Source organism: Myotis daubentonii, chromosome 8 (assembly GCF_963259705.1).
Source record: "Myotis daubentonii chromosome 8, mMyoDau2.1, whole genome shotgun sequence".
In the NCBI taxonomy this organism is placed as follows: Eukaryota; Metazoa; Chordata; class Mammalia; order Chiroptera; family Vespertilionidae; genus Myotis; species Myotis daubentonii.
The window spans coordinates 59,649,661-59,677,409 of record NC_081847.1 but is presented as its reverse complement, the minus strand read 5'-3'; the positions used below and the strand labels follow the sequence as shown (position 1 = coordinate 59,677,409).

The 27,749-nt window shown below is 40.9% G+C and overlaps 1 protein-coding gene across 3 annotated transcripts in view; it reads left to right on the top strand.

Moving 5' to 3' along the window:
• Window positions 1-27,749, top strand: part of DLGAP1 (DLG associated protein 1) — a 629,180-nt gene that overhangs the window by 230,860 nt on the left and 370,571 nt on the right. The gene's annotated exons all lie outside the window — the stretch shown is intronic.

Here is a 27,749-nt window from a genome sequence, read left to right as displayed (position 1 = left end):
ACTGTTATGCTACCTTTTGTTATGAAGGGAAAAACTTGCATTGATCTGGGGCAGCTATCTGTAGAGGTTTTATCCTTTTTGAAGAGGTAACCTCTGAAAAGTTTCTTTAATATCTACATATCAGGTTGCTATGCTTTAAGAGTAAAAACATATTTTGGCACTATATGTAATCGCTGTTAGAGTGATAGGGTTGCTGCAACTATATTGCACAACACACTTGTGGTGGGTTAGGGAAAAAGCCTTTTTATGGTTTTAAGCAGATTAGATATCCTTAAAAGTATATTTCAATAACAAAGGCATCTCTGCTTTTTTAGAACTATAAATGCATGGCTGACATATGTAGATACATAAAAATATGCTATATATTTAAACTATCCACATATATTTATATTTATACATATACCTACACATGCTTTAATTTTGATAACTACATAATCAAAACAAATAGGAACAGAAATGTTTGAAAATGTTGTACAAGTACTTTATGTATTTGTGCATGGGATTTAACAGGTTAACCCTGGGCTGGCTCTTTTAATGAGCTTTGTATTTTACAGAGAGATGTAATATAGAAATTGTCCCTTTGTTATTGTGAGCAAATGAGTTGGTGCACAGCTGAGATTACTATTGTAATATCTGCACTTAGGTAGTACACAGTCAGCTCAGAGACAAAGTGTTTAATAATGGCACGGAGAGCCCCATATCCATCTTTGCAATGGCTTTTATTTATTTTTTAATGACTCCCCACCCCACCCGTGAGAGGATTCACTTACAGAAAGCTACAGCTGAGTCCCTGCGCTGCACGCTGTCTTGGCCAGGTGCTTCTAATTGCAGGCTTCCGTCTAGAAGCCCGAGCCCAGCTGCGCTGGGATTGATTCCTGCCACGCAGGAAACTCAGGAGAAAGTCTGAACTAGGTCAGAAAACTGCCTCCCTCATCAAGTCACAAACTCCGGCTGGTGCCCTTATTTCCTTCTTCACTGCTGCCTTGCCTCTTGGTCCCTGTGGTTCCCCGGCCTGGTGGCTTCAGTCACGCTGGCCCTGAGGCGTTTGTAGCATCCACCTGTGGACCCAGCTCTATGCTCTGTCTTCGGGACAAGTACAGTGGGGCCTTGACTTACGAGTGTCCCGACTAACAAGTTTTTGAGATACCAGCTGTCTCTGGGCCGATTTTTTGCATTGAGTTGACAGAGTAATTTGAGTTAACGAGCTCCTTAACGAGCTCGGTCTCGGAACGAATTAAACTCGTAAGTCAAGGCCCCACTGTACTTGGCCCCAGACCAAGTCATAAAGAGCAGTAAATCTCTGGCCAAGAAACAAGTCAGTGTGCATTTTTTAAAAAAATATATTTTAGTGATTTTTTACAGAGAGGAAGGGAGAGGGACAGAGTTAGAAACATCGATGAGAGAGAAACATCCATCAGCTGCCTCCTGCACACCTCCTACTGGGGATGTGCCTGCAACCAAGGTGCATGCCCTTGACTGGAATCGAACCCGGGACCCTTCAGTCCGCAGGCCGACGCTCTATCCACTGAGCCAAACCTGCCAGAGCTCAGTGTGCATTTAATCTCAGTGCTTGCTCAACTCGAATTAGTGTCTTCGGTGTCTCTACTTTTCCCTGTGATTACAGGTCATGCCCTGGAATTGTTTATTTCCTTTTGGCCCACAGCTCAGCCCTCCTGAGGGTTACCACATCCATGATCCACATAGACCTGCCTCTGGAATCTTCAGTATCTCAGTCCTATTTCGACACTGTCATGCACAGGGCCTGAGTCTTTTGCTAATACTGTTTGGTTCTCTGCAATCTGTTGAAACACGGTTTGAGACCACCCTGTTGTCACTAATGGCCAGAATGCTGATTTCTTTGGTCTGAGCAGTTGTTCTGCTTCTGTTATGATTCAGCTCAGGTATCAATGTATCAGCCTCTCTTGCCTCCCCACCACCTCACGCTCCTATTGCGAGGCGGGGCTAGCTGCTCTCTAGCTGTGCTCTCCAGATGGCCTGTGCATATTTCAAACATATGCATTGACTCATAATTATCCATTTATGTATCTGTCACCTCCTCCCCCCACACACTGATCTTTGTGTCTCCTGGTGCCTGGTACAAATATGTGCTTTTAAAAATGTTTCCTGAGTGAATAAATGAGACTTAATTAAGATCTGCATTCTTAAGGGATACGTCTACATATAACAACTGGCCCTTTGTCTGCATCCTATATATTTATTGACCTCCAAGCGTCATCCAGCTATCACTAGGCTTTGCTGGCCATTGTCTGTGCTTAAGCTATGACATTTGACCACCAAACTAGACTCCATGATTGCCTGCCTGGTGCCCTATGACCTGATTCCCAGGTGCCCTCTCTTGCCCATTAACTCTGGCTAGTGGTGGATAGTCTCCAGAAAGGTCTGTTGTGGTTTCCAATGGAGTTGACAGTGGCTAAATGTCTGGGGCAGATGCTCTCTCTGTCTCAGGCTGGGAAGTAATCTATATGAAGGCAATGTGATTCCCATGAACTCCGAACATGCCAAGCCTAGACCTTCCTCCTCAAAAAGAAAATAAAAATATTGAATGAATCACCTTTAACACCGTTAATGGTAATTAACAGGATACCAAAATATTTTCTGGTGAAGGCCTGAAAGGTCAAGGCCATTATTTCAAAGTGAGCAGATGGTGTCAACTGAAACCCAACTCTGCTGGGTCAATAGCCCTTTTGGACCTTGTGAGCCAGAGGCCTGCTCTGGGATTGTTTCTAAATCAGGGGCCCCAATGCCAGAGAGAGTCCTTTCCTCAACAACACTAAAATTCAAGTACTGAGCTACTTATGGTTGGTGAGAGAGATAACTACTTTTAGAGACAGTATTTAACATTTGTTCACCAATAATATTACATTTTAATAGTTCATGTTGGGGACAAAAATCAACCCGTCAGAAATATGCCTTGTACACAGCATTCTGTGGAGATTTTCCCCAAAATCTCCGTGAGGAGTTGTGCTTAGACTAAGGCATTGCTGCAAGGGGAGGGTGACTCTCACTTTTCAGATTCCCAGAGCAGTGGCTGAGAGGTTCCACTGGTTCTCAGAACTCTTAGGTCACACTCGATTCAGGCAGTGGGTCCAGTTACTTCCTTCACTATTGAAGAGTGGAAATGAACCACCTTTAACACCTTTCATGTTCCAATTGCTCTACCCACTGGGACTTCTAATCATTTGGGGATATTAGGTAAGCATTACTTCAAATTATTATTTTTGATATGTTCCTGCCAGAACATTGTTTCTCTCCTAAATTATGAGTATATTCTAATAAAAATCTATCTACATTTTCTTCCATTCATTTTAGGGATTCTGCCCTGGCTTTTTCTGGAATGTTCTCACAGTCCATCCTTTCTTACTCTCAGGTCTCAGATTTATGTCTTTAAGAAAGCCTTCCTTAATGGCCCTAACTAAAGCGCCCTGGTCTCCACCCCATCTCACCCCACCTCTGTTACTTTTTTCATAACACTTTTCATAACCTGAAATCACCCTGTGTTTGTTTACTTGTTAGCTGTCTGTCTGTCCCTCCTCCAGCCAATGTCATTAGGATGTGAGTGTTGAGAATGAGGAGCATGTTTACCTTGTTATCTGCTGTATCCCCAGTTTCTATCAAAGTGTGCAGCCTCTTGTAGGCATTCAATGCATATTTGAGGAATGAATAAAAGAAAGAAAAATAAGGGGGCAGAATAGAGGAAGAGGAGGGGGAGAGAGAGGAAGGAAGGAGAGAAGGAAGAAATGCAGGCTTTGTGAATGATTTGTATGCAAGACTGAGTATGTTAAACTAGGAAGAAACCCGGAACCTGTGCAAATAAGTGGCCAATTACTCTGCCATTTTTTGATCTCTTTTGTCAGGAGAAATCTTCAGACCTCCCTAGCTGCTTTGAGCACAGAGCTCGTTTCTACCTGTCTATCATTGCCCGACTGACACTGCAGGTTTTATAATTACCAGTTACCGCTCAGTGATTCACTTCAAGATTAATCTGTGGACAGTGATTATGAAAAGTCAAGAGACATGTGAAATTCACCTTTTCATATTGGCTTTTGGGCATGGCATGGATTACATACAGAGCCAGTATTGTCTAGATCATTTCCTTTGTGGCAAAGGCAATAGTCTTTCCACGAGTCAGTGATGCCATCTGATGACCTGTGACCATGAAGTGGGCACTTTGATATATCTAGTAGCAGCTTACTGCTCTTTTTAGCAACTGTTAACATAGTCTGAAGGGGGGTTATTTTAAGGGTGTTTTTCAAACAACTAATGGTTTTCAAAGGTTCTTTAAAATAGCATTATAATTAATCTTCATTAGTTTTCAGTCAAGGTAAATATTCATTTTCAAGATAGTGATTGAGTTGATGAGAATCCTTCAATTAAATATGAGCCGTAATTCAACACATTCCCTTTTAATAATTCAGCCAGCTGCTTCTACTGTCAAAAGATTTTTTAAAAAATTGTCAATAGCTTTTTTACCTCAAAGAGATACTTAAAATTCAGTCATTGTATCAAATAAAGAATAGGTGTGTATGTCAAGTAATTTCACCAGTGAGATTTTTATATATCCAAGTGATGTCTCATTTCATGGGAAATCTTACCAAAAGCACAAGTCTCATCACATTGTTATTGAATTAAAATATGGAAAGAGAAAATTTCCATCTAATAATGATCTAAATCTTCGTGGGTAGATAAGTTACTCATCCAGACATAAAATAAACAGATTTTTTTTTACAGTACTTTTTCTAATGAAAAGAGTGAGCGTTGGATTCCAGTCTAGCTCTGCCACCAATCACTTGTATGCCTTAGGCACTTATCCTCATTATATGTTCTTATGGATAAGAAGATTCCAGCCCCTTTCCAATGAGTACAAATGCTATTAAAATTTCAATAGCATTGCGAAATAATAAAATGCTATTTAAATAAAAGCCAATTTGAGAGGGTATGAGCTTTTCTCTGTCCTATAATGCACTAATTATTGGTGACTGTTATTTAAAATAATAGAAATAAAATTATTGGTATATAAAAACAAGGATGAAACTAATAGAAGGTACCATCTTTGTGAGAGAAAAGAAAAGTTTATCCAAAAGAAGAAGTCATTGTTTGTATTTGCCTTATTTATAATGCAAAGGAAAAGATGACTTCCAGAATAGAAACGAGGATCACTGCAGATTCTCTTCCTAATAAACAGTCACTCAACTGGATACAGCAATTATTTCTTTAAAACAACCATTTAAAGAGAATTGTCCTAAGGACAGAGAACAAATAGAGAAATACTCATTCCAGAAAATGAGAAAAATCTCCTTTAAGGCAAGAGTCTGTAACATTTGAACTATGACCCCACCTCCCACCCCATGTTCTGGATACTCTAATTCAGAAAATCGGGCTCTCTCTTTTCCCCAGCTCCCAGTCTGGGCCCACAGTTTCACCTTGGGAAGGACAGGCTGCTGCCATCCTCATCTGTTCCAGCCCCATTTTGTAAAAGCTCAGTTTCAGGCAGGTGTGACTAAGAGATCCAGGGCGCCTTTATTCCACTTGAAGTTCCATTTGTAGAAACTCTACTCAGGCTTAGCAAACTAGTTCCCTGATCTCTCTAGCCAGCTCACTTGTAAGGCCAAGATTCCGCAGGAGGAAAGGCCAAGAAGATGGGTCATCTCTGCCACTCCCTCTGCGAGGCAGGTGTCACTCTGGGAAAGGTGAGCCCACGTGTTCTGCCCCAGCTCTTGCATGGTGGTACAGATGTTCTGCCAGGGCAGGAAGTAGGTCTCAAGAATGATGAACTCCCCAGTTCTGCTGGAGGGAGCAGACTTTATTAGGAACAGAGCATGGCGAGTTTCATACCCAAGGACATCGTCAAAAGCAATGAGCATTTGGGTAGAGAGCATTTAAGAAGGCACTCATGGCTCCATGATACAAGCAGAAACAAGCAAAATGGCAGAGTCGTGAGAAGTTTAACAGAGAGAAACAGTGGAAAGAAGAGCCTGCCTGAGATCATGGTGGTCAGGGAGGCTGGGTGCAAGTGCTTGGCTGCAGCCATCCAGGAGCAATGGGAGCTGGAAGTGGACAGGCTAGAAAACATCCCTTCAACCACACAGAGATCCATCAATGAAGGGCAGAAGCCTCACTGGCATTAGGGGTTTCAGCAAAAACTGTCTAAACAAAATCTTACCTTGACACTGCGGCAATTCCTCGTAATGCAGGCATAAGAACAAACCGCACCTGGCCTGGCAGTCTGAAAGACCATGTGCGTGCCTAAGACTGCTCCTTCTCGGGAGTACTAGGGGAAGAGAAATCCAAGCTAGTAGTCCCTGGCTAAATGTGGAGGCAACCACATAAACTACTTAAGCTGTAATCACAGCCTGCAAGCCAGACAGGCATCACGTGGTAAAGAGTAAAAATATAACTGGCTGACAGAGCTTAAGCACAACCTTTAACCAATAACTGGCTTACACTGTCCCAGGAGAAATCCCTCGGTAGCCAGGCTAAATCATAAAACAAGAAGCTGTATGGGCTAGGGGAAAGAGATTTCAAGTCATCCATACTAATAAAAGGGTAATATGCTAATTAGACCAGGAGACCTTCTGGACGTCCTTCCGGACAAAGCCATGGTGGTGGGGTCGAGGCAGAGGCAGTTAGGGGTGATCAGGCCAGCAGGGGTGCAGTTGGGGGCAAGCAGGATGGCAGGGGGGCATTTGGGGATGAGCAGGCTGGCAGTGGGGGCAATCAGTCCAGCAGGGGTGGGCAGTTAGGGGTAATCAGGTTGGAAGGGGGGGGCAGTTGGGGGTGAGCAGGCTGGCGGGGGGGAGCAGTTGGGGGCAAGCAGGCCGGCGGGGGGCGGGGGCAGATGGGGGTGGTCAGGCCAGAAGGGGGGGGGCAGTTGGGGTTGATCAGGCCAGCAGGCAGAGTGGTTAGGGGTGATCAGGCAGGCAGGCAGGTGGGTGTTTAGGAGCCAGAGGACTTGGACTGAGGGACACCCCCACCCCATCCACGAATTTTGTGCACTGGGCCACTAGTTAAATATATAAACAAATGACCAAGAAAACAACAACTAAAATGGGGCAGGAGTGTAGGCAGTATGCACAGTTTTTCAGACTAAAAGCAAACCACACTGGAGAATAATTTAAATCCACATGAGAAAAATGAGTGCTAATCAAGGTAATTATGTAGGTTAAAATAAAAGAGTGTGTAATTGTTTATTTTATTTTACTCTCTGAACTGACTTAAGAGCAATTAAATAAGACATATGCATATCATGGTATTGTTGGATTTATAAAATGCATAAATTTCACAATAGCAGCAACGATAAGGTAAAAATTTTCATGAAAAAATCATTTCAAAACATCTATAGATGCTTATGTCATAAAAAGGTTAAATATGAATGATTCAGTTATAAGACAAAGATTATCAGAATGGGTAAAAGCACAGATCCAGCTATATCCTGTGTTTGAGAGATACACTTTAGGTTTTAATATATAAATAGCTTGAAGATGAATGATGGAAAAGGATATACCATTCAAATAGCAATCTTAGGAGAGTTGGAATGGCTATATTAGTATAGACAAAATAGACTTTCAAACAAAAATGTTGCTAGCGATAATGATGGATATTTCGTAAAAGAGTCAATCCACAAGGAGGATATAACAATTATTAACATATATGCACCTAACAGCAGAGTTCCAAAACACAAACAGAATTGATGAAACAAAACTGACAGCATTGAAGGGAGGAATGGGCAATTCAATGATAGTTGGAAAATTCAGTACTCTACTTTTAATAATGGATAGAATAACTAAACAGATGATAAACACAAATACAGAGGGGCCTTGACTTACGAGTGTCCTAACGATTCGAGATACAAGCCGTCTCTCGGCCGATTTTTTGCTTTGAGTTGCGAGCTAAAATTCGGGTTACAAGCCAGCTTCAGATACCCCACCGCTAGTTGGCACAGCGAACGTCACAGTGAACGCCACCACATCAGCCCAGCATCACGGGTCTCACTCATTCACTTTTTGATTTGACATATGAGTAATTTGAGTTACGAGCTCCGTCACGGAACGAATTAAACCCGTAAGTCAAGGCCCCACTGTACAGACTTTTTTCATTTTTATTGAATTTATTGAGGTGACACTGGTTAACAAAATTATACAGGTTTCAGGTGTACAAATCTACAACACATCATCTGTACACTGTATTGTGTGCTCACCACCCCTAGTCAAGTCTCCGTTCATCACCACTTACCCCTCCATATGCTCCTCTACCTCCCTCAACCCCCCTCCTCCCTGGCAATTCACAGACTTTAGCAACAGAATAAACCACTAAACAAGAGCAGAATACACATTCTTCTGAAGTGCACATGAAATGTTCTCAAGGATAGACCATCGGTGGGGCATAAAGCAAGCATTGTTCCCCCTTGAACAGCTCCAAACATTGCAGAGCCCTTACCTAAGGCTCCCCATAACTTACACCTGTTGTACTGTGTGTACAGCAAATACTGTTCTGTACTATCAAAGCTATGTCAAAGTTGATCTTTCACTTCACTGCCCTTCAGTTTTTTGAAGGTGGGTACTGGTTTCTCCTGGTTTTGATGGGCTCATTCTCTTTCCTCTGGAAGTGTTCCAGGTTACAGCATTGCTTAGCAATGAACAGAGAGCCTCCGATGTGTCTGACCAGTACCTAGTAGAAGACCATTTCCTTCTTCAGTCTCAGTACTTTTCTTTAATAAATGCTGCCTAAATTTGCTGTAAAACATGTTGCTTCATATCACATGACTAGCTAATTTTCATTGACAGGAAATGATCCCCAAACTCATTTTGCATATAGTCACATCATAAATGGCATCCTATCTAATAAAGAGGGAATGTGCTAATTGACTGCCCCACCCTCAAAGATGGCGGCTCCCAGTCATCTCAGCCCCACTGACATATACTCACTCTCCCCCTGACTCCAGAGTCCCCCAGCCCCCTCAGCCCCCCAGCCACCCAGGGCCACCTGAGGCACAGATAACCAGGGCCAGCCAAGGCTTGTGCTGCTGGCAGTGGCAGCAGCAGAGGTGTGATGAGGGCGTCACCTTCCCCTGATCACGGGGTCACCTCCCGCCCCTGAGGGCTCCCAGACTGTGAGAGGGGGCAGGCCGGGCTGAGGAATCCCCTCTCCAGTGCATGAATTTTCATGCACCAGGCCTCTAGTTAGATAATAAAGTTTTAAAATAAGACAAATGCAAGATTCTGGATTATTTCTTTGACTATATAATACTAGAGGCCCGGCACATGAAATTCATGCGTGGGTATGGTCCGTAGGCCTGGCCTGCAATCAGGGCCATCTTCCCCAGGTGCTAGCACCTGGCCCTGCCCTTCCCTTCCCTGGTTCCCCTTTCGCTATCAGGCGATCGAAGCCTGCTGGCTGGGGAGAGGAACTGAGAAGTCAGCTGTACCTGCCTGCTCGCCGGCACCACCCCCGCCATGGGTCACCCTCTTTTTGGAGAATGATCGGTGGGGCAGGAGCCTTGGCCTGGCACCACCTGCATCCCCTGCCACCCACCCTTGGTTCCCTGTTCACCATTGGGCGATCAGAGCCTGCTGGCTTGGGGGAGGGACTGAGAGGTGGTCAGTGCACCTCAGAATGACTGGTCAAGCGGTCATTCTGGTCATTCTGCTGTTAGGGTCAATTTGTATATCACCCTTTTATTATATAGGACTAGAGTCCATGCACCAGTGGGGTCCCTTGACCTGGCCTGCAGAGATCAGGCTGAAATCAGCCTGGTGCACGGATTCATCCAGAGCGTGTCCGGCCCATCTCGCCCAGTCCCTATCGCGGCCAATCAGGGCAGTCTCACCAGTCCTGATCAGGCCTATCAGGGATAGCCAGCTGGGGAAGGACCACGGGAGGGCTCCAGGGCATATCTGGCCTATCTTGCCCAGTCCCAACCAGCCAGACCCCAGCAGCTACCAGTCAGAGTGTCTACCCCCTGGTGATCAGTACACATCATTGTGACTGGTCGAATGGTCAAATGAACAGTCAGACACTTAGCATATTAGTCTTTTATTATGTAAGATATGTTTACAATTCTTTTCTAGTTAAGAAACAAAAAACAAGGCTAACTTTTAATCAGATCAGAGCATAGAAACAAAATCACATGGAGGTATAACAAAATGCTGTAAAGTGCTAAGTAAAACAAATTCCCTTCTTATTGGCTGTGGACGCCGCCATCTTTGAGGGTGGGGCAGTCAATTAGCATATTCCCTCTTTATTAGACAGGATGCCACTTATTATGTGACTATATGCAAAATGAGTTTGGGGGTCATTTCCTATCAATGCAAATTAGCTAGTCATGTGATACGCAGCAACATGTTTTACAGAAAATCACATGGACGTATAACAAAATGAAAAAGAAATGGAATCCAACAACTAAATGATGTTTCTTTGACACTCATTTAGCTGAAAGTCGAGAGGTCAAACATTCCTATCTAAATTCATTACTTTCTTAGTGGAATAGAGAAATCTTCCCTTTATTTTAACAGCTTTATTTTTTGAATCTTTAGATATTTTAAATTGTTTATTTTAAATTGTTGAAATTTCTGAGCATTCTCTCTATGATTATTGTTAGAGTTAGCCGTTGTCATTAACCTTTTTGTATTGTTTTTATTCTTTCTTGAGATTGGTTTGAATATATGTACTTGTCAAGTTATGGTTAAAATTTGTTTCAGTGTCTGGACATCACCTTAGGGAAGAGATGAGAATCTGATTAGTAAAAAACAGAGCAGTCTATATACTAGTAAGTGAAAGGAACAAAAATCTTTCAAGATCTAAAGTATTACAGGTAACATCTTTTTTTTAAAAAAAATATTTTATTGATTTTTTTATAGAGAGGAAGAGAGAGGGATAGAGAGTTAGAAACATCGATGAGAGAGAAACATCCATCAGCTGCCTCCTGCACACTCCCCACTGGGGATGTGCCCGCAATCAAGGTACATGCCCTTGACTGGAATCGAACCTGGGACCCTTCAGTCTGCAGGCTGACGCTCTATCCACTGAGCCAAACCGGTTAGGGCTAAAGGTAACATCTTTATTGATAAATAATTCATATACCATACAGTTCATCCATTTAAAATGTATGATTCAAATTGTTTTAGTGTGTTCATTCAGTGTTGTGCAACCATTACCATAGTCTACTGTAAAAACATTCCATCTGTCCAGAAAGAAAGCCCTCAATCCCATTATTCATAATGGTGAGGTAGAAGGCATTGTCATGCATTTGGGGCCATGAGAAAAAGTAAATTGGGAAATGGAAAAAGGGAATAAGCGATGAGTAAAGGAATCTCTATATTCTCTGAAGATCCAACTGGACTGCTTTGCATCTCTTAGAAGGCAGACATCTTCAAAACAGTTTTCCCTAGTAAAATTAGCTTGTGGAAAATTCGCTGTGTGATTCCACTTAAACCTAATGGAAGTGTCAGAGCTTATAAAAAGGCTACGTTGTGAATTACATTCCTCACCACCGGGTTCTCCCTCGCCTTTCAAAAGGGGTTCAGGCTGAAGGAGAATCTAAGCACAGTGTGTGTCTTGCTTCAGCAAAGAGGCAATTGTAATCAAGTGGTGCTGTGTTTGAGCTAGGCAATTTAAAAACAAATGCTTCATTTGGGTTGCTTTTAATAAGGCCTATGTGGGTTTTGTTGTTGTTATTTTCATTTTCTTTAGGTTTCAGGGACCAGAATATTAAAGAAAATCTAGTGCATTTTATTTTTAAGTTATCAGAATGTGAATGGAATGTTTATTTAAAGCATAACAACTATAACAAAATGCATGACTTTTTTCTGAGAGTGATAAACTCTGCATTGATCTAAGAATTGACTTAAATTTGAATGATGGCTGGCACTGGCTGTTTATCTTGTTCATCCTACGTTCACCTCAGACCTCATTTGGGTGTATATAGAAGTCTTTAAATCAGAAACATCAAGTATGAAATTAGATATATTGATATAATATTAAAAGCCCTAGTAAATGCCCTTCTTCAAAAATGCTATTTTTCTCTGCACTGTTTTTCTAAGGAAAACACAGTTTGGTGGGGGGTTGCCCTTTGTGAAGATAAGCAGTGCATGACTAGGTCTCCAAAGTTCTGTGCCTCTGCTCCCTCTGCTGGCTGAATAGGAGTACTACAGGCACCTGATGGGGTTGCTGTAGCAAGAGTGGGAGCACATTTTCTGGTCTGTGCCATTAAAAGAGCTCAAGGGTGCTGGTGGGCTCAGTGGTTAAGCGTCAGCCTATGAACAGGAGGTCAGGGTTTGGTTCCCAGTCAAGGCACATGCTTGGGTTTCGAGCTCAATCCCCAGTAGGGGGCTTGCAGAAAGCAACCGATCAATGATTCTGTCTCATCATTGACGTTTCTATCTCTCTCTCCCTCTCCCTCCCTCTCTGAACTCAATAAAAATAAAAAAGAGCTCAAGGAAATGCAATGGTCAGTATTAAACTTTCCAAAGACGAATGACGTTTCTCCTACCCACTCCTACGCACAGGAAGGACTCCCTCCCTACGCATCTCTGAATGTGGAAAGGTGATACATGCAGGGTTTGGGGACATGACAGCTGATAGGGCAGCCTTGGTCAGCCAATAAGATCCTCATGTAGTGGTTGTAAAAGCAGCAAATTCAGAGAAAGACGTTTTGTGTGTGCCGAGCTGTTGGGAAGGGTCCAGGATTCTGTATGACCTATAGTGATGTCAGTTTTTTTATAGTATACTACTGTAGTATTTTATAGTGCAGTATCTTGGCACTGGCTATGCTGCTCTCTGAGTAGATATAAGGAATGTGTGTTCTCCCTGCCATGTATTATTTCTAAACTATAAAAAGTAAGCAACTGCTGCTTCTTAAAAAAAAAAATATTCTAAGTTTCTTTTTTAAGTTAAATAGGTTTTGTTGTTTTTAATTGGTGCTTTTAAATCCTTCTTTTCCTAGATATTTGGATTGGGGTTAAAGAGGCAATGAACATTTCTAGAAATAGATTGTTCTTAAATTATCTTAGATAACAATGAATTTCTGTCATCTACATGTTTCTTTGTATTAACCCTAAAGGTCAAAGCTAAATCAAATTTGCTGAGTTGAATTAAATGCATTTCATTCACGAACTCAATGATAAATGAGTATAACATGACTTTAGGTAACAAGGCTAAAGTATTAGAAGTAATTTATGACTTGAGATTGAATTTACAGTAAACTTTAAAATGGTCTTTCTACCTCTGAAATTTTGACGAAGAAGTAGGAAAAAAATAACAAGAGACACTTTCTCTACCAGGTATCAAAACGTACTGCCGAGGGTTTCAAACACCACCCCCTCCCAGGTGCTCTTCCTGATTGTGAAACAATTGAAATACAATTTCCTTCACTGGCGATAAAGCCAGAGGGGGGAATACAGCGTAGGCTTCCTCTTTCTCCCCTCAACTTTAACTTACCCGCCAGGCCACATGCAGGACAGGTGCGGGAATGCACCGCCAGGAACCTCACCCAGGAGGGGAGCGGACAGGGGGGGCACAGGCTTGCAGGTCCTGCCAGTCCCAGAGACCACATCAAGAACTTCATTTTCTCAAATAAATTGCTTCTCCTGGGGGAGACACAGGAGTGGGAAATCCCTATTTAGAGACATGGGACTGAGTAATAGAGTTTCCCAACACAAAAAAGTATAAAGCAATTAAAACAATTTAATGTTGGCACAAGAATGGACATAACTGCTTGTGAGGACAGAAATGAGCACCAGAGCACATTCAGGGACGTGCAGATACTTACTGTAAGGTAAAATGAGCTATGTCAGGTGTGATTATTTCTGCTGCAAGTGACAGAAAACCTCATTTCTATTATCTTAAAAATTAAGGTCATTTCTTGGCACATGTAACTGAAAAGTCTGAGGGGAAATGAACAATGGCCTCAGGTAGTGCTTAAGCCAAGAGCTTTACAAACATCTCCAATGATCCCGTGTCTTGCTTTTGTCTGCTCTGTGTTACATGATGTGGGTTTTATTCGATAGTGGGGTATCCTCGTAGGTGTGAGGAGGATTTCTCTCATATCTCGTGTAAAAGTGGCCATCGCTGCTCAGCATTCCATGCAAAGTTTTATGTTTCATTCTACATGGCTTAGATTACATACCTAAACCTAATATGGCCATTATGATAAGCGACTGCTGGACCCATCCAATCCTGAGCATTGGTTCAATTTACACACCCCATAAGGCCGCAACTAGGTCAGATGTGGGTTCTCAGAGGAAAATTTACGCTTTCTAGAAGGTGAGGCAAGAGACACCACAGTGGTACCTCAGCACAGCTGGGAAAGAGAGACAGCAAGAGAAAGTTAAGTCAAACATCTATTTAGGGGGGGAAATTAAATTCTTACATCAGATTATTTTTAAAGCTCCAGCCTTATTGGTATACTAAAGTGTTAAGGCATTCTTCTGTTTAGTAAAGTAGGCTATATACATACATATGTTTATATATATATGCATTTATTTATGTTCATCTATAGATATACTTGTGACCTGGTGCACAAATTGGTGCACATTGAAAGGAAATTAAATAGAAGAAATATTTTACTATTGCTATTCGCCCTTTCTCTATAATAGAAGTGTCAACCAAATTCACAATCGACAATGACAGATCAAAATACACGTGTGCATTTGGCACCATTGAGAGCTTTATATGTGTCACAAATGTGCGAGTCAACTTAGCCTTTTATAGATTTAGAGTAAACTTGTTTAATTAGACCTGCTTTCTGATGTAGCTAAACTTTTTCCAGCCCAGTAAGCACCCCAACTTCTCTTTCAGGTAATTGTCAGCAATACAGCAGTAAATATCAACACAAAGCAGGTTATTATTGTAGATCACACAGGGAGAACAAAGGGTAAAATATTTAACTGCAGCAGTGTTTGACTATATTCTTCACAGTGAGGAAACCTGAGGTCATTTTCAAGGTCCACCATGTCTTCTTTTCAGCTGAGTCAAGTTTCTGAGCTTTCTAAATCTCTGTTTTCTGGCTAATGAAAAGAAAATAGGATTCCACCGAGTCCCCTCTGTACCTACTTCAGGACTTCTGTGAGGATCAAATGAGATGAGGCACGGAAAAATGCTTCACAAGCATTTGGTTACAGTGTAAAGTGTTTGCACCAGGTCGTGTTCCCAGGCTGAAGAAACTGCAATGGGGTTAGTCAATGCTAGGAAGAGAAAGCTGGGCATTGCTACATGATGTCCTTACCCACGCCCATTTCCAATCTGGCCATGGGGTTCCCCGGCGGGCAGCTGGCAACCGAGGAAGGGAGGCTGCAGCCAGCAGCCTGAAGGCCCCAATCAACCCTGATCGCCAGCCAGGCCTAGGGACCCTACCCACGCACGAATTTCGTGCACTGTGCCTCTAATAGATAGATAAGCAGTTACAAATATATATTTGCATGTGTGTGTGTGTATTAGGGAACACTGGAAGAATAAGCTGAATTAAATGGGTAAATATAGTGGCAAGGGGATAAATAGAACAAATTCAGAGTGGGTAGCAAGACTTTCTAGTACATATCTTTTTATATAGCTGATTTTTTCAAGCATGTAAATGTATAACCTAGTTTTTTAAATGTAGAAAATCTAAACCCCAGAGAGCAATTTAAAAAACGGGGAATACATTTATAACTTTGGAGTAGGGAAGACTTTTCTAGAAAAAAGATACTAAATGCAAAAAAGGTTTAAAGAAAAAAAGCCGATACATTGGCATCAACATTTCAAAAATTCACAACTAATTTTAAAGCACATAGATACAGTTAAAAGGCAAGGTAATGACTGGTACAAATACCCACAAAGAACAAGTAGTACAAATATATGAGGAACTTCTACATGTAAATAAGAAAAATATTGATGGCAAACTTAAGCAAAGGATACAAACATTCAAATCCAAGAAGAAGAAATATAATTGACAAGGGAGCCTTTCACGTTAGTGTGTTGGTTGTGCTTTTTTAAACCAAAAACATTTAGTTATATACTTTTTGATTAAAAATCAATTAGCATCTCAGGGATGGGGGGGGGGGGCGGAGAATAATGAATGGACAGAGGAAGAGCACATGATGCTCAACGCCAAGGCACTCTCACCAATGGGAAGCCCACTGCAGCTCCAGGCTCAGAGGCACCAAATGCAGGGCAGGCTGGAAGTGGGAGGCAGGCCTACGTAACCCCTGAAGAAATGGGGCCCTTAAAAAGGCAGCTGCTGCAGTTGTGTAATTGCTCACTTGAGAGGGTGAATGAATGACTCCAGTGTCTCTAGCCCTTTTCAATCATTTTGAGCTTATTTTCCATTCTTGCTGTTACTTAAAAATAAACAATAAACAGAAGGAAAAAATAAGCAAGCTTGCTTATTCCCTACAAATGTAATCATTCCACGTGTTTTCTTCAAGAGTGGTCAAGTTCACCAAGAATTTTGACAGCTGATAATAGACTTGTCTCCTAGTTACATGAAATAGAGCTTTATTTGTCCTAAAGCAGAAAAAGAAAACTGGAAAATTCGCACATATGTGGAGATTAAACAACAAGCTCCTGAACAACCAATGGATCAAGGAAAACATCAAAAAATATCTTGACACAAATGAAAATGGAAACACTTATGGGATGCATCAAAAACGGTTCTAAGAGAAGAATTTATAGCAACAAATGCCTGCATTAAGAAAAAGGAGGGACCTTGCCTGGCCAATGTGGTTCAGTGGTTGAGTGTCGACCCATGAACCAAGAGTTTACCAGTTCAATTCCTGTTCAGGGCTCACCCCTGGATTGCAGGCTTGATCCCCAGTATGGGGCATGCAGGAGTCAGCGGATCAATGATTCTCATCATTGATGTTTCTATCCCTCTCTCCCTCTCCCTTCTGCTCTGAAATAAATAAAAATATGGGAAGGGAGGAAGGGAAGGAGTGAGGGAGGGAGGGAGGGAGGGAGGGAAAGAGGGGGGGGAGCGAGAGAGAGAAGAAGAAGAAGAAGAAGAAGAAGAAGAAGAAGAAGAAGAAGAAGAAGAAGAAGAAGAAGAAGAAGGAGAAGGAAGAAGAAGAAAAGGAAAAGAAAATAAAAGAAAAAAGAAAAGGAGGAAGAAGATTGATGGGTACCAGAGGAAGGGAGCAGGGAAGGAATAGGTGAAGGTGGTCAAAGGGTACAAACTTCTAGTTATAAGATGAACAAATTCTGGAAATATAAGGTACAGCATGGTAACTATAGTTAACACTGTATTATATATTTGAAAGTTGCTAAGAAGTAGATCTTAAAAGTTCTCAGCACAAAATAAAATTTACAGTGTGAGGTCATAACTAACCTTATTATATATATATTAGAGGCCCGATGCATGAAATTTGTTCAAGAGTAGGCCTTTCTTCCCTCCAGCCACCAGCAGGCACCCGGGATCAGGGCTTCCCATGCAGCTCCAATTTTGTTTGGAAGGACGTCTGGTCATATATAGACATTACATTTTATACCTTAAACTTACACAATGTTATATGTCAGTTACATGCCAATAGAGCTAGTGAGAAAACTCTTTTCTAAGAAACCCACAGGTTAATGAAAAAGTCACAACAGGAATTTAAAAGTTATTTTGAGTGGAATGCAAATGAAAACAAAAATCAGAACTTGTGAGACACAGCTTATACGGTACTTAAAAAGGAAATTTTATAGCATTAAATGCTTATAATAATGAATAAGCTATTTTTTTCAGCAGTCAACCTTCATTTACTGAGAACCTCATATGTATTTGCGCTACTCAAGATGCCCAGGAGGGTAAAAGATTTCCAATTTTGGTGGGAGCTGCAAAAATTGTTCTCCACTTGGCTTTTACCCATATAGTTCCCTCATTGAGTGCAGGAATAGTTTCTTTTGCTGATTTATATTCCCTTGCCATGGAGAGCACAGTATCAGAAAGACACGTCCAGTAATATATCAATTCTAACAAAGAGCTAAAAGGAACAGAAATCAAACCATTACCTTTTTAAATATCCCAGCCAATTGTGATTATGAAAATGACTTTCCATCCATATTGAAATATTTTAGTAATTAGGGCGGTGTCCTCACTCCAGCCACGTGGATAGTTCGGCCTAAATCAACTGACTCCAGTTAGTAATGTGTAGCCAGTCGGTGGCATTTCAATTTCGAATTATTTTCTAGAATTTGAATGATGTCTACTCAAGACATATATTAATAAGTTAATGATAATAAAGCCACTTTTTACTTAGCACTTTACAATTTAGAAAAAAAGACTTGTTTATACTTTATTATTTGGTCTTAACGCTGAATAGACTGAGACTGAGATGGCAGTTGAATGACTAAATCCAGGCTCTTTTCAGCAAATGGCAAGCTAGACCCATTCAAAACCCAGTGCTCTGTGGAATGCCCTCTCAGCCTCCTCTTTTCTAAGTTTGATGCCACAATTTTTCCAAAGTCCTTCCCCACACCTTCTCCCATGCCACTCAGCACCATTTCCCATTTCTGAGCTTCATTGTCACCACTGGTAAGAGGTAAATAAAATAAGTGAAAGGTATTTATTTGGGATAAAAGACCTTCTTTTCCTATTTCCGCCCAGTTTAAGTTTATTGAAATTCCCAAATTATTAAGTCAAACCATGTTGATGGCAAAGACAATAGTCACTTTCAAAAGAAGTTCCAGAATTCAAAAGGGAATGAAAATAGAGACACCTCTGAAACATGGAAGGAAGAGGGATTCCGGTCGGGGAAAATGGCAGGAGGCAGTTTCCGCTTGTTTGCCCGGACCAGGTAATTATGCTCCGAGGTTACCTAAGGAAACCCTTTATGTTTAAAGCAGGAAAAACACATTTTGTTTTGGGGGGCTGAGATCAAGCAGGATGCTTGAGAAGGAGAGGATAAAGGTTTCCTAAGGAACAGACTTCTGATTTCAGCTAGTTTTGCTGAATTAAACAAAGGAAGCAGATTCTTCAATGAAGATGAAGCTCCTAATTAGCATGTCAGTGAATAGGAAGCTGATGCATATAATCACTGCTTGGGGGAAATAATCAAACCCCAAGGCAGCCCATATTTTTTTTTTCCTTCCTTGGTGACTTGTCTGTGCAGTAAATAATTAGCTTCTTGATTTTTAAAGAGGTTGACATTTGGAAAGCTTCTGCAAATAGTGTTTTCCCTCTCTGTTCTCATTTATGCATTTAATTTACTATTCAGTTGCCCTGAGACTGCCTGGCCTGCTTCAGCAATTTTCTTCTAGTATATATAGAACAGTATGGAGTGATCTGTTCTATATTTATGTCCTGTAAGTACAGAAAACCCTCCTGATTCATAGACTTAGGATATGCAGTTTTGAGTACGTGATATGTTCCCCATCAAGTTGATACCTGTTCCTTGAAGCATGCTGTCCTTGATTAGAGTCAAGCACAAAAATCGTTTAAAAAGAAGAGAACAAGTTCAAATTTTTATTTTTTTAATATATTTTCTTGATTTTTTACAGAGAGGAAGGGAGAGGGATAGAGAGTTAGAAACATCGATGAGAGAGAAACATCGATCAGCTGCCTCCTGTGCACTCCCTACTGGAGATGTGCCCTCAAGGAAGGTACATGCCCTTGACCGGAATCGATCCTGAGACTTTTGAGTCCACAGGCCAACGCTCTATCCACTGAGCCAAACGGGTTAGGGCAAGTTCAAATTTTTAACACTGGATAGGTTGTTAAACAAGTTTTGTTAAAGAACCATTTTTTTTTCCACAAGAGACGTTCTTAGGATAAAATAAATGAAAAAACAATAGCATATGAATTTTGTAATTCCAAGTAGATATAGATTGATCAATTAATCAATCCATAAGTAAGACAATAAACATAAAAATATATACCTATCCTTATATAAATGCCTAAGACAAAATGATGGATACCAAAAAATTTTCTCTACTTGATCAGTTATGGGTAATTTTGGTTGTCTTCATATTTTCTACAGGGAACATGCATTGCTTTTATAATCCGGAAAAAGAAACATTGTTTTCACAGAAAGAGAAATATGAGCATGTGGTAGAGATCTTGTCCTGAATGTAACCAAAAGAAATTAAAATGTTATGAAACAAAACAAAATTAGAACAAAGTCATTTTGTCAAAAACCTAAACCTTTTTTAACATAAAGTAAATAAGAATTTAATATGTATTATGCATGTTTATACAAGAACATCAAAGTAATGCTCAATAAGTTACATAGGTGTTTTCTAAAAACACTGCAAATAAAACAGTAGGAATAATATTTTAACCAATGTTACTCAAAATTAAAAATATAGGCATCTATGCACTGGCCGGTATGGCTTACCTGGTTGAGCATCATCCCATGCACCTAAAGGTCGCTGTTCCATTCTGAGGCCAGGCACATACCAGGGTTTCAAGTTCCATCTCAAATAGGAGGCTTACAGGAGGTATCCAATCAGTGTTTTGCTCTCACATCAATGTCTCTCTCTCTCTCTCTCTCTCTCTCTCTCTCTCTCTCTCTCTCTCTCTCTCTTCATTCACTTCCTCTCTCTCTAAAAATCAATAAAACATCTTTAAAAAAAAATAGTTCCCAGGCCTCTTGCTCAGAGTTGCTGATACCGTTGGTCAGGTCAGGGCCCACAATTTTAAAAATATAGTCATCTATCTCTTAAATAGATTTGAATTTTTGGTTTTTACAATAGGACTTCAAATCCCTATTAGTGCACAAATTCCTACAAACACTTAGATCAGCGGTTCTCAACCTGTGGGTCGTGACCCCTTTGGCGGTCGAACGACCCTTTCACAGGGGTCGCCTAAGACCATCCTGCATATCAGATATTTACATTATGATTCATACCAGTAAAAACATTACAGTTATGAAGTAGCAACGAAAATAATTTTATGGTTGGGTCACAACATGAGGAACTGTATTTAAATGGCCAGAAGGTTGAGAACCTTTAATATAATCAGTTAATGGCAATCATGTGCATCAAATGTCACTAATGTTGAAAACTATTTAAGAATTAAGAAATATAAAGCAAGTGTCCTATCTTCACACACCACACACACACACACACACACACACACACACACACATATATATATATATATATATATATATATATATAGATAGATAGATAGATAGATAGATAGATAGATAGATAGATATGTGTATATATATATATATGTGTGTGTGAAATTGCCCCCTCTGGAGTTCTACCAGGAGACAGGAGTTGGATCGCTCGCTATGATGTGCGCTGACCACCATGGGGCAGCGTGGAATGAAGGAAGGCCCTGGCTGGCAGCTGGAAAGCCCTAATCAGCCCTGATCACCAGCCAGGCCTAGGGACCTTACCCATGCACAAATTTCGTGCACCGGGCCTCTAGTCATTAATAAGAGAGTTCATAGTGTGGCATAGTGAAATTGGATTTAAAATTAAATTCTGATTCCTCAAAAGCAAATTTAATAGAGGAAAGCACTATGAAATATCTATTTTTAGGCATAAAGAACTTTATTGTTCTCTCATTTCACATTCTTGTTAAATAGGAACATGGCTATTTGACTAGATGGCATTTTTCATAGAACATAGGCAGACTCGAAATGTTCTTTAAAATTAGATATTACCTAACAAAAGTGAAAGAAATGGCTCCCTGGTTAGTTTATGATACCAACTTTATTGTTGCCTTGATTCTAAACATTCTTAATGAAGAAGAAATTGATGAAAAAATACTTTAATATCCGGATTAAACTTGACAGAAATATATTATGAGAGATATGTCTGCTGGTTAATAGTTGTTTGGGGCCCTTGTTTCTCCAAGAGCATGTAAGACTCACTTCTGGGAGGTTATTTAAATTGCACATTCCTGGCTACACACTAGATTTACTGCGTCAGGGACTCTAGTGATAAGAACCTGAAATCTCATTGTTAACAAGCTACTGATTCTTACCCACATTAAAGTTGGACAACCATCCATATAATCTCTTATGCACCCAGAAATAAATGACAGATGAGTGGTTTGGTAAAATCTGCAAGGTGAAAAGATCAGAAACACAGATTTTTTTCCCCTGCTTGTTTTCTCTCCCCTGGTCAGTTGACCTCTGCTTCTTTTAGTCCACTGCCTATGCAGGTGTTATTTTGGTTTTTGGTTTATTTCTTGTTGCTAGTTCCCTAAATCAAGCACCCGTTCCTGGATCGAGGGAAAAAAAAGAAACCTGACAGCGGCCTCTTGGCTCAAATCTATGGAAAGAGCTCCAACACACACCCTCCCACCAATCCCCTCTCTCTCCTAGTTCCCTTCTCTCTACAAGCCAGTGAAGGCTCGAGAGTGAGCATATGCCTAATGGGGCACACAGTTCAAGCCTGCCCACCCCCTTCCCTTTGCCTTGAATTTACAGGGGAAGTTTATGCTGCTTCTGACCAGCCCCACCAGTATGGGTTGGACCATGGATGTCTTCAGCAGTGATGATGGTGCTTCGCTCATCAAACCACACTCTGTCAGCTTTATCCACAAGGGAATGTATTTGCGAGACAGTCAACGTTCAGGAATATAATCTGTGGCCGTAAAATAGAGAATTGCTAGCCAGTCCACATGGGGATGAAAGCTGTGGTCTTTCTCTTATTGTCACGGGGAATGTCAAACTGTGTTAACAGTCTTCAAGTTTTAAGGAAACGTGAGTCTACATCTAGCACGCCACCACCTTCCTCCCTTGAACGCTCCATTCTTCTACCTAAGAAACATTATTGAACACAGGGTTTCCAGGTTATGTTATATTACTTCAAAGTAAGTGAGAAAGACTCTTGGGGTTTTGTAAAATTGTGGCACTGGCACATCCATAAGCATTTATATAACCTCTTTGTATACCAGTTTTTCATGTGAAAAATTGAGATTTTGAGGATTTAACAGATCCAATGGGTGAAATACCTAGGGTTTCACTTTCAATTTTAGCGACACTGGAGGCAGTCCGCCCTGGTTTCACATGAGTCACAGTGGGGAAGGATTGAAAATACCAACTCATGGGCCTTCTGGAGAGACACCCAGTGTGCTTTCCCCCCACTTATCTTGTGTGAATGTGCGCGCACGTGTGAACAGACATGGCGAGGTCTGTTTAATTTTTCTTTCTTTTTTTTCTTTATTGATTAGGTATTACATATGTATCCTTATCCCCCATTGCCCCCTCACACACACACCCGCACTCATGCCCTCACCCCCTGGTGTCTGTGTCCATTGGTTAGGCTTATATGCATGTATACAAATCCTTTGGTTGACCTCTCCCCTTTACCCCTCCCCTCCCCTACCTTCCCTCTGCGGTTTGACAGTCTGATCGATGCTTCTCTGTCTCTGGATCTGTTTTTGTTCATCAGTTTATGTTGTTCATTATATTCCACAAATGAATGAGATCCTGTGATATTTATCTTTCTCTGACTGGCTTATTTCACTTAGCATAATGCTCTCCATTTCCATCCATGCTTTTGCAAATGCTAAGAATTCCTTCTTTTTTACCGCAGTATAGTATTCCATTGTGTAGATGCACCACAGTTTTTTAATCCACTCATCTACTGATGGGCACTTAGGCTGTTTCCAGATCTTAGCTATGGTGAATTGTGCGGCTATGAACATAGGGGTGCACATATCCTTTCTGACTGGTGTTTCCCCCTACTTATCTTAAACTGGGCCGTTTATACAATGATTTCTTTTAAATATAAATGAGTGTAACTTGGAAAACATGCCCTGCAGTTTTATGAGTCCAATCACTTGACCTAATGCTGGTCCTGCTTGCCTCAGCAATGGATTGTGCGTACTTTAATCTGTCAGTATTTCCATGTCAATTTTATTAGTTAAACGGAATAGTCTTTCATGAAGGATAAGTATAAGGATAGTAAAGTTTAGATCTCATTGTAACTCTGTCAAGTCTCGTAAGCCTTTAATAATTTACTTCCCTGCAAAGGGATCCAGTGTACATGAAACTTTGAAACTGGAAAGGCATGCAGGGAAGTATCTGTTGTTTTCAATGAACAGGAATACTTTCAATGCTGAAAGCCCTGACACTTTCCCAGCAGCCAGGCCCTTCCCCTCCATGACTGGGCCATGTTCCGCCATGGGCTTCGTCATTCTGCCTGGTCCCCGGGCCGGCTTACGCTCCTGTCAGGGGCACTTGCCACTTCCTGTGGTTCGGAGCTCTTGAGTCTCAGGTGCTTTCCTGTACAGAGGCCTGGCAGCCTGCAAGGGCCGTCGAGTAGCTGGTTTACATTCACAGAAGGCGTTGGCACCTACGTATTTTTAAACAGCTCACTTTTCCTCCGGTCATCTGTAAGATTTAGGAGATTTGTCACCATTGGGAATTATGGCTCTTCTCTACTTAGAATTACATACATTTTAAATTCGTGTCACCTACAAAATTACTGGACATGTAACCACTTATTTTAATCCATTCCTTAACAATATTTGTGTGATTCTGCATTTTAGGTGATAAAATACAAAGAGGACAAAATCAGGGTTCTTTCACCATGACGCTTTGGGTTACTTAGAGTGAATATACTAATTACAGAGATCTGCTGGAGACCTGCTCTGGGCAGAACCAGTGCCCGACTCAGGGCCTCCTTCATTCTTGTGAAAGAAGCAAACAGCCAGCAAACAATCCCTTACTACATCATAACAAAGAGTGATACAGACTGTGAAGAAAGAATGAAAACAGGTATGTGGCCAAGGAAAGCGGGAGCGTGGTTTAATATACAGGCACACCTCATTTGATGGTGCTTTATTGCACTTCACAGATAGATTTTTTTTACAAACTACAGGTTTGTGTCAACCCTGCTGAGTAAGTCTTTTGGTGCCATTTTTCCAACAGCATTTGCTCACTCTGTGTCCCTGTGTCACATTTTGGTAATTCTCACAAAATGTAAAACGTTTCTTTACTATATTTGTTATGGTGATCTGTGGTCAGTGATCATTGAATTGTTGCGATCTCACGATAAAACTTTCAACGAAGGAGGAGTTGCCCTGCATAGATGAACAAAGAAAGTGGTTTCTGGAGAGGCTCTGCTCCTGCTGAAGATGCCATGAAGAATGTTGAAGTGATGACAAAGGATTTAGAACGTTACATAAACTTAGCTGATAAAGCAGGAGCGGGGTTTGAGAGGATTGACTCCAATTTGGAAAGTTCTACTCTGGGTAAAGTGCTGTCAAACAGCGTCTAGTGCTGTAAAGAAATCAGTCCCGAGAGGAAGAGTCGATTGATGCAGCAAACGTCATTGTCCTGTTTAAGAAATTGCCACCCTGATCAGTCAGCACCCCTCAGTGTTAAGGAAAGACCCTCCACCAGCAAAAAGATTACGACTCACTGAAAGCTCAGGTGATGGTTAGCATTTTTTAACCAGTAAAGTATCTTTTAATTAAGAGGTGTGCCTTGGTTTTTAGGCAATGCTATTGCACATCTAATAGACTACAGTATAGTGTAAACATAACTTTTTATACACTGGGAAAACAAAAAATATGTGTGACTCACTTTATTGTGATAGTCATGTTGTTGCAGTGGCCTTGAACCATCCCTGTGAGATCCCTGAGGTGTGCCTATGAACGGAGAGGGCAAAGCATTGACACGAAGGCACAAGGCTTTAGTGATGAGGCCTCCAAGTATAGTTTGCAGACCCTTCATTTTTTAAAACTTAGTTTTCTCACATTAGGATTTTTCTTTTGTTTTTTTTCTACTTCATTGTATAAGTTCCTCATTTTGCATCGATTCCATACATGAAAAAAAAGTTTCAACACTTCCAAGGTATAGACTAGGTTTTAATGCCATGGTGCAGCGATTTTCAACCAGTGTGCCACAAGAATGTTTTAAACACGTAATATCTGACTATTTAGTCAGGGGCACTGACCTCTTTTCCCTTAGATTGTCAACAAAAAAATGGCAACAGCCAGCAAAACAATAGCTGTCCAGTGTGACTGAATCAAACTTATACCTATTTTTGTCAGATTGACAAAACACAATATAGTTTTGGTGTGCTGCAGGGTTTTAGTGATTAGTTTGTGAGTGCCATGAGATGAAAAAGGTTGAACATTGCTGCCTCCGTCGATGAAGTTTTTATTATTGTCCTTTGTTAACTCTCAGTTCTGGCAAGTTTCTGCCTGGTCCTGTCAAATGTACCAGCTCTAGGGAGCTCTTTCCATTACAGTATATATAATTTACAAAAATGTGTTATTCTAAGGAGACAAGGAAAACAGTATAATTGGGGGAAACTATACTGAGCTCATAACCAAAAGTGAAGCTTCAGGGGTTTTTTTTTAAATTCTTTATTGTTTAAAGTATTACATGAGTCTCCCTTTTTCCCCCACTGACCTCTCCCCCAAGCACAAGCCCTCACACCCCTCCCCCTCTACTGTCTGTGTCCATTGGTTTTGCTCATATGTATGCAGACAAGTCCTTTGGTGGATCTCTTACCCCCTCTTTCTTCTGCACTTCAGAAGGCATGGAACAAGGAGGGACTGCGGGCATGAGATGAGCTGGAGAGGAGGAGCCCCCAGAAAACAAGGGTCTTAGAAGTTCAATAGCATTGGGGGGTGGGAGGACAGAAGGACACATGTGGGAAGGAAAGGGAAGAGAGGGTGAGAGTTAGCTGTGGAAAGACTCCTAGGACTACAGTGGGTTCAGTTCCAATAATCAGCTCCATTATTAGATTACAGACAACAAATTCTGATTTTTAAACATCTTTAGATTCTTCAGATAATCAGCATGCCTCTTGTAAGACATTATAAACTCATGTTGCATTTAAATACAACTGAACAAAGAACAGCACTAATGAGAAACATTGTTGACTTGTTGCTGGTGCGAAGACATGTCAAATTGAATCTGTTATTGTCGAACTTAACGTTATTATTAATACTTATGTTCTAGATAACTGAGTGGCATTCTGTGCTTGCTGTTGTTTTCCAGATTAATGATGCCAGACAAACCCAGCTGTCTCTGGTTTTGCTCAATGAAATTCTGGCCATTCATTATTTCCCATCCATATTGTAGGAACAGTGTACCTGTGACTGAAATCATCAAACTAATTAGAGGACCAGTCACATGTTTCCCATGTAAATGTAGCCAGAAGGACATATGGCTGCCTTCAAGTGGGATAAAGTCGCCAAATTCTTTTATAGTTAGAGATTCAGGACATTTTCTATTCCGGTTGGTTGGGTATTTTTTTCATTTTCTTACATCTGTTAAGAAAGGAAAGAAAAGGAAGTAATTTTGTTTTCTAGTTACTTTTATTGCACAGTAAAAAAAAAAAAAAAAAAGTTTAGCCTAATCACAACCCAGAAGCCAAGAATTAGCAATCATATTAAAATGTTGAAAAAAATTGCCATTACCAGCACTTCATGGTATTGAAACAAGAAAGCTCTGGAGAAACGATGGCCACGGATTTTTTTTTTTTCTAATGTAGTGATCTGGGAACGTTGTTGAATGTCAAATGACCGGCCCCACGAAGTAAACAAGAGGAAAAATCCCATTGGCAAATTGTGATGGTTCTGAAGTGGCAAAGGTTTTAAGTGATTTTACTGTCAAGAAAACTAATGGGACTAAAGATTTGACCTTCAAAAGGTTAGATTAATGGAAAGGGGAGAAAAATGTTTTGAGCAGGAATTGAAGTTTCTTTAGTGGAATCTGGACATTTTAATACTTGATTTGTCCTGTGTGTGTTAGATGTGGTGAGTCATCCATTTATTCAGGAAACATTTTCTGAGTGCCAACAATATGCCAGTATGAGATGTACTGAATGAAAACATACGTTTACATTCACAGGACAAG